This window comes from Coregonus clupeaformis, chromosome 18, assembly GCF_020615455.1.
Source record: "Coregonus clupeaformis isolate EN_2021a chromosome 18, ASM2061545v1, whole genome shotgun sequence".
NCBI classification, from domain to species: Eukaryota; Metazoa; Chordata; class Actinopteri; order Salmoniformes; family Salmonidae; genus Coregonus; species Coregonus clupeaformis.
The window spans coordinates 34,149,688-34,156,854 of NC_059209.1; positions in this window are offsets into that span (position 1 = coordinate 34,149,688).

The following is a 7,167-nucleotide window of genomic DNA, read 5'->3' on the forward strand; positions in this document are numbered from 1 at the left end:
TTCTTGTCCCTAAAAAGCTTAATGAATTGGGGAGATGTTCGAGCTGTGTGCCTGAGGGGAGTGGGAGCGCAGCCTGGGGTGCACGCTATCCTAGGCTACCTGTCATTCCATAATCTGATTAACAATTTATATTTCACTGTGTAAGTTCATTGGGTATAGGCTATTCACTGCAGTATTAGGCCTAATATTCAGCTAATGAATTATGGCTTCTACATAACTTAGGCTAGCTACACCTGTCTTCACGGTTCTCTTTGCGCAATTACGCACCTGGCCTCCACTACCTCTCAGCTACTACAGCTATTCCTCTTAGTCGAGTCCCAGGAAAAGCTACACTAAAATATAATTATTTACTACTACTAGCCTATCGAGGAGAGTTTCCAGCTTGCTCTTGCTTGCTGAATGTTAAACAGGGGAGTGAGACAGAGCGAGAGAGAGCGTGCGATGGTGTGATCAAAATACACAATAGTCCCGTCCTGGGAACAAAAGTATGTGGACACCTGCTCGTGGAACATCTCATTCCAAAATCATGGGCATTAATACGGAGTTGGTCCCCCTTTGCTGCTAGAACAGCCTCCACTCTTCTGGGAAGGAATGGACTTGATCCATTCAGCCACAAGAGCATTAGTGAGGTCGGGCACTGATGTTGGGCGATTACGCCTGGTTCGCAGTCGGCGTTCCAATTCATCCCAAAGGTGTTCAATGGGGTTGAGGTCAGGGCTCTTTGCAAGCCAGTCAAGTTCTTCCACACCGATCTCGACAAACCATTTCTGTATGGAACTCACTTTGTGCACGGGGGCATTGTCATGCTGAAACAGGAAAGGGCCTTCCCCAAACTGTTGCCACAAAGTTGGAAGCACAGAATAATCTAGAATGTCATTGTATGCTGTAGCCTAAAGATTTCTCTTCACTGGAACTAAGGGGCCTAGCCCGAACCATGAAAAACAACCCATGACCATTATTCCTCTTTCACCAAACTTTACATTTGGCATTATACGTTGGGCCTGCCAGAGAAGGCGTTTGGGGCGAGCTATACACCACTCTAGCCGACGCTTGACATCTGTCTTTTTACTAAAGAAATGTGCATCGTATCCCCTTAGAGAGTCTAAGAGCCCGGGCTGGTTTTCTACTAAGCTAACATATGGAATTGTTTTAACATTGTCATACCAAAGATCATTTAGCTATTTGATTTCGAATTATAGGACCCCTGTAGGTTTAAAAAAATATATCCAAATTATTTGATAAAACATTTAATTTGGCCTTCCTGCTATTAGCCCATAGAAACACATTGGATAACAGATTCATACATGGAAAAAGTAAAAAAAATTATCAAAAGGAAGTACAGTGAGGGAAAAAAGTATTTGAAGATCTGCAAAGAGGAGTGGGACAAAATCCCTCCTGAGATGTGTGCAAACCTGGTGGCTAACTACAAGAAACGTCTGACCTCTGTGATTGCCAACAAGGGTTTTGCCACCAAGTACTAAGTCATGTTTTGCAGAGGGATCAAATACTTATTTCCCTCATTAAAATGCAAATCAATTTATAACATTTTTGACATGCATTTTTCTGGATGTTTTCGTTGTTATTCTGTCTCTCACGGTTCAAATAAATCTACCATTAAAATTAGACTGATAATTTCTTTGTCAGTGGGCAAACGTCCAAAATCAGCAGGGGATCAAATACTTTTTTCACTCACTGTATAATTCACTGTATCACAATTCAAGTGGGTCAGAAGTTTACATACAAAGTTGACTGTGTCTTTAAACAGCTTGGAAAATTCCAGAAAAATGATGTCGTGGCTTTAGAAGCTTCTGATAGGCTAATTTACATCATTTCAGTCAATTGGAGGTGTACCTGTGGATATATTTCAAGGCCTACCTTCAAACTCAGTGCCTCTTTGCTTGACATCATGGGAAAATCAAAAGAAATCAGCCAAGAGGTCAGAAAAAAATGTGTAGACCTCCTCAAGTCTGGTTCATCCTTGGGAGCAATTTCCAAATGCCTGACGGTACCACGTTCATCTGTACAAACAATAGTATGCAAGTATAAACACCATGGGACCACGCAGCCGTCATACCGCTCAGGAAGGAGACGCGTTCTGTCTCCTAGAGATGAATGTACTTTGGTGCGAAAAGTGCAAATCAATCCCAGAACAACAGCAAAGGACCTTGTGAAGATGCTGGAGGAAACAGGTACAAAAGTATCTACAGTAAAACGAGTCCTATATCGACATAACCTGAAAGGCAGCTCCGCAAGAAAGAAGCCACTGCTCCAAAACCGCCATAAAAAAGCCAGACTACGGTTTGCAACTGCACATGGGGACAAAGATCGTACTTTTTGGAGAAATGTCCACTGATCTGATTAAACAAAAATAGAACTGTTTGGCCATAATGACCATCGTTATGTTTGGAGGAAAAAGGGGATGGCTCGCAAGCCGAAGAACACCATTCCAACCGTGAAGCACGGGGGTGGCAGCATCATGATGTGGGGGTGCTTTGCTGCAGGAGGGACTGGTGCACTTCACAAAATAGATGGCATCATGAGGAAGGAAACTTATGTGGATATATTGAAGCAACATCTCAAGACATCAGTCAGGAAGTTAAAGCTTGGTCGCAAATGAGTCTTCCAAATGGACAATTACTTCAAGCATATTTCCAAAGTTGTGGCAAAATGGCTTAAGGACATCAAAGTCAAGGTATTGGAGTGGCCATCACAAAGCCCTGACCTCAATCCTATAGAAAATGTGTGGGCAGAACGGAAAAAGCGTGTGCGAGCAAGGAGGCCTACAAACCTGACTCAGTTACACCAGCTATGTCAGAAGGAATGGGCCAAAATTCACCCAACTTATTGTGGGAAGCTTGCGTAAGGCTACCCGAAACGTTTGACCCAAGTTAAACAATTTAAAGGCAATGCTACCAAATAATAATTGAGTGTATGTAAACTTCTGACCCCCTGGGAATGTGATGAAATAAATAAAAGCTGAAATAAATCACTCTACTATTATTCTGACATTTCACATTCTTAAAATAAAGTGGTGATCCTAACTGACCTAAGACAGGGAACTTGTACTAGGATTAAATGTCAGGAATTGTGAAAAACTGAGTTTAAATGTATTTGGCTAAGGTGTATGTAAACTTCCTACTTCAACTGTGTGTGTATATATATATTTACATTTAAGTCATTTAGCAGACGCTCTTATCCAGAGCGACTTACAGTTAGCACATACATTATTTTATCGAACCCACAACCCTGGCGTTGCAAACGCCATGCTCTACCAACTGAGCTACATCCCCTGCCGGCCATTCCCTCCCCTACCCTGGACGACGCTGGGCCAATTGTGCGCCGCCCCATGGGTCTCCCGGTCGCGGCCGGCTACGACAGAGCCTGGATTCGAACCAGGATCTCTAGTGACACAGTATTTGATCCCCTGCTGATTTTGTACGTTTGCCCACTGACAAAGACATGATCAGTCTATAATTTGAATGGTAGGTTTATTTGAACAGTGAGAGACAGAATAACAACAAAAAAATCCAGAAAAACACATGTCAAAAATGTTATAAATTGATTTGCATTTTAATTAGGGAAATAAGTATTTGACCCCTCTGCAAAACATGACTTAGTACTTGGTGGCAAAACCCTTGTTGGCAATCAGAGGTCAGACGTTTCTTGTATTTGGCCACCAGGTTTGCACACATCTCAGGAGGGATTTTGTCCCACTCCTCTTTGCAGATCTTCTCCAAGTCATTAAGGTTTCGAGCCTGACGTTTGGCAACTCGAATCTTCAGCTCCCTCCACAGATTTTCTATGGGATTAAGGTCTGGAGACTGGCTAGGCCACTCCAGGACCTTAATGTGCTTCTTCTTGAGCCACTCCTTTGTTGCCTTGGCCGTGTGTTTTGGGTCATTGTCATGCTGGAATACCCATCCACGACCCATTTTCAATGCCCTGGCTGAGGGAAGGAGGTTCTCACCCAAGATTTGACAGTACATGGCGCCGTCCATCGTCCCTTTGATGCAGTAAAGTTGTCCTGTCCCCTTAACAGAAAAACACCCCCAAAGCATCATGTTTCCACCTCCATGTTTGACGGTGGGGATGGTGTTCTTGGGGTCATACGCAGCATTCCTCCTCCTCCAAACACAGCGAGTTAAGTTGATGCCAAAGAGCTCCATTTTGGTCTCATCTGACCACAACACGGCGTAGTGTGTTACCAATTGTTTTCTTGGTGACTATGGTCCCAGCTGCCTTGAGATCATTGACAAGATCCTCCCGTGTAGTTCTGGGCTGATTCCTCACCGTTCTCATGATCATTGCAACTCCACGATGGGAGATCTTGCATGGAGCCCCAGGCCGAGGGAGATTGACAGGTCTTTTGTGTTTCTTCCATTTGCGAATAATCGCACCAACTGTTGTCACCTTCTCACCAAGCTGCTTGGCGATGGTCTTGTAGCCCATTCCAGCCTTGTGTAGGTCTACAATCTTGTCCCTGACATTCTTGGAGAGCTCTTTGGTCTTGGCCATGGTGGAGAGTTTGGAATCTGATTGATTGATTGCTTCTGTGGACAGGTGTCTTTTATACAGGTAACAAACTGAGATTAGGAGCACTCCCATTAAGAGTGTGCTCCTAATCTCAGCTCGTTACCTGTATAAAAGACACATGGGAGCCAGAAATCTTTCTGATTGAGAGGGGGTCAAATACTTATTTCCCTCTTTAAAATGCAAATCAATTTATAACATTTTTGACATGCATTTTTCTGGATTTTGTTGTTGTTATTCTGTCTCTCACTGTTCAAATAAACCTACCATTAAAATTATAGACTGATCATTTCTTTGTCAGTGGGCAAACTTACAAAATCAGCAGGGGATCAAATACTTTTTTCCCTCACTGTATATATATATATATATAAATAATGCCTCGAGCGGAGCATTGGGGGGCCTCAAGCTGAGAAATTATTTAAATTTAAAGTGTTTATTTTATTTTATGCCCAGCTCATGAGTCCTGAGGCAATTACCTCTTCTGCCTAATGGTAAATCCACCAGTGCAAACAGGCTGGTCATAAACTCTATTATGTTTTGACCCAGTCATTCATTCTATTCATTCCACTTTGCTATGCTAAACAAATCATTGGCATGTAGCTAGCTAGCAGAGGTTCAGTGATGACAAGAGACGAGAACTTCAATAAATAATGATTTAATAAATACTTTATAAATAGGCAACAACCAGCTGATTGTCGAGTCAATAAGATATTTATGGGATAGCTAGGCTAACGTTACTTCTCCTTTGCTAGCTAGCCAACTAAAGCTAATACACAATGACATCAAGCAGCTGAAATGACAACAAACTATGTGCATTTTCATTTGTTTTAACTTCGTTTCTATTGCCAATTCTTTGGATATATTCATTATAATGATCCTGATAAATGAATTCGCCTGGATCAGAGAAGCTGTCAGTCTCGTCACGTTCATATGCACTGTGGAGATCACAACAAAATGAACAACAACATGTTGGGAAAGGGAAGGAAAAGGGGGATACCTAGTCAGTTGAACAACAATGCATTCAACTGAAATGTGTCTTCCGCATTTAACCCAACCCCTCTGAATCAGAGGTGCGGTGGGGCTGCCTTAATCGACATCCACGTCGTCAGCGCCCAGGGAACAGTGGGTTAACCTCCTTGCTCAGGGGCACAACGACAGATTTTTACCTTGTCAGCTCGGGGATTCGATCCAGCAACCTTCCACAGGTCGGATAGTCACACAGCAAGACTCAGCTATTACCCCGCTGTACCAAACGCTAGGCTAGAAGCATTGGGAAATATTGTCTAGACGCTTTTTTCGAGGGGAGATTGACTGGCTGGGCTGACCATGTACAGTGGGGAAAAAAAGTATTTAGTCAGCCACCAATTGTGCAAGTTCTCCCACTTAAAAAGATGAGAGAGGCCTGTAATTTTCATCATAGGTACCCGTCAACTATGACAGACAAATTGAGAATTGTATTTTCCTGAAAATCACATTGTAGGATTTTTTATGAATTTATTTGCAAATTGTGGTGGAAAATAAGTATTTGGTCACCTACAAACAAGCAAGATTTCTGGCTCTCACAGACCTGTAACAACTTCTTTAAGAGGCTCCTCTGTCCTCCACTCGTTACCTGTATTAATGGCACCTGTTTGGAGGACAGAGGAGCCTCCTAAAGAAGAAGTTACAGGTCTGTGAAAGCCAGCAATCTTGCTTGTTTGTAGGTGACCAAATACTTATTTTCCACCACAATTTGCAAATAAATTCATAAAAAATCCTACAATGTGATTTTCAGGAAAATACAATTCTCAATTTGTCTGTCATAGTTGACGGGTACCTATGATGAAAATTACAGGCCTCTCTCATCTTTTTAAGTGGGAGAACTTGCACAATTGGTGGCTGACTAAATACTTTTTTCCCCCACTGTAATAGTAACCATTATGATCGAAAGGGCCAAACTGATCCTATATAAGTACTTGTAATACACTGCTCAAAAAAATAAAGGGAACACTTAAACAACACAATGTAACTCCAAGTCAATCACACTTCTGTGAAATCAAACTGTCCACTTAGGAAGCAACACTGATTGACAATACATTTCACATGCTGTTGTGCAAATGGAATAGACAACAGGTGGAAATTATAGGCAATTAGCAAGACACCCCCAATAAAGAAGTGGTTATGCAGGTGGTGACTACTGACCACATCTCAATTCCTATGCTTCCTGGCTGATGTTTTGGTCACTTTTGAATGCTGGCGGTGCTTTCACTCTAGTGGTAGCATGAGACAGGGTCTACAACCCACACACGTGGCTCAGGTAGTGCAGCTCATCCAGGATAGCACATCAGTGCGAGCTGTGGCAAGAAGGTTTGCTGTGTCTGTCAGCGTAGTGTCCAGAGCATGGAGGCGCTACCAGGAGACAGGCCAGTACATCAGGAGACGTGGAGGAGGCCGTAGGAGGGCAACAACCCAGCAGCAGGACCGCTACCTCCGCCTTTGTGCAAGGAGGAGCAGGAGGAGCACTGCCAGAGCCCTGCAAAATGACCTCCAGCAGGCCACAAATGTGCATGTGTCTGCTCAAACGGTCAGAAACAGACTCCATGAGGGTGGTATGAGGGCCCGACGTCCACAGCTGGGGGTTGTTCTTACAGCCCAACA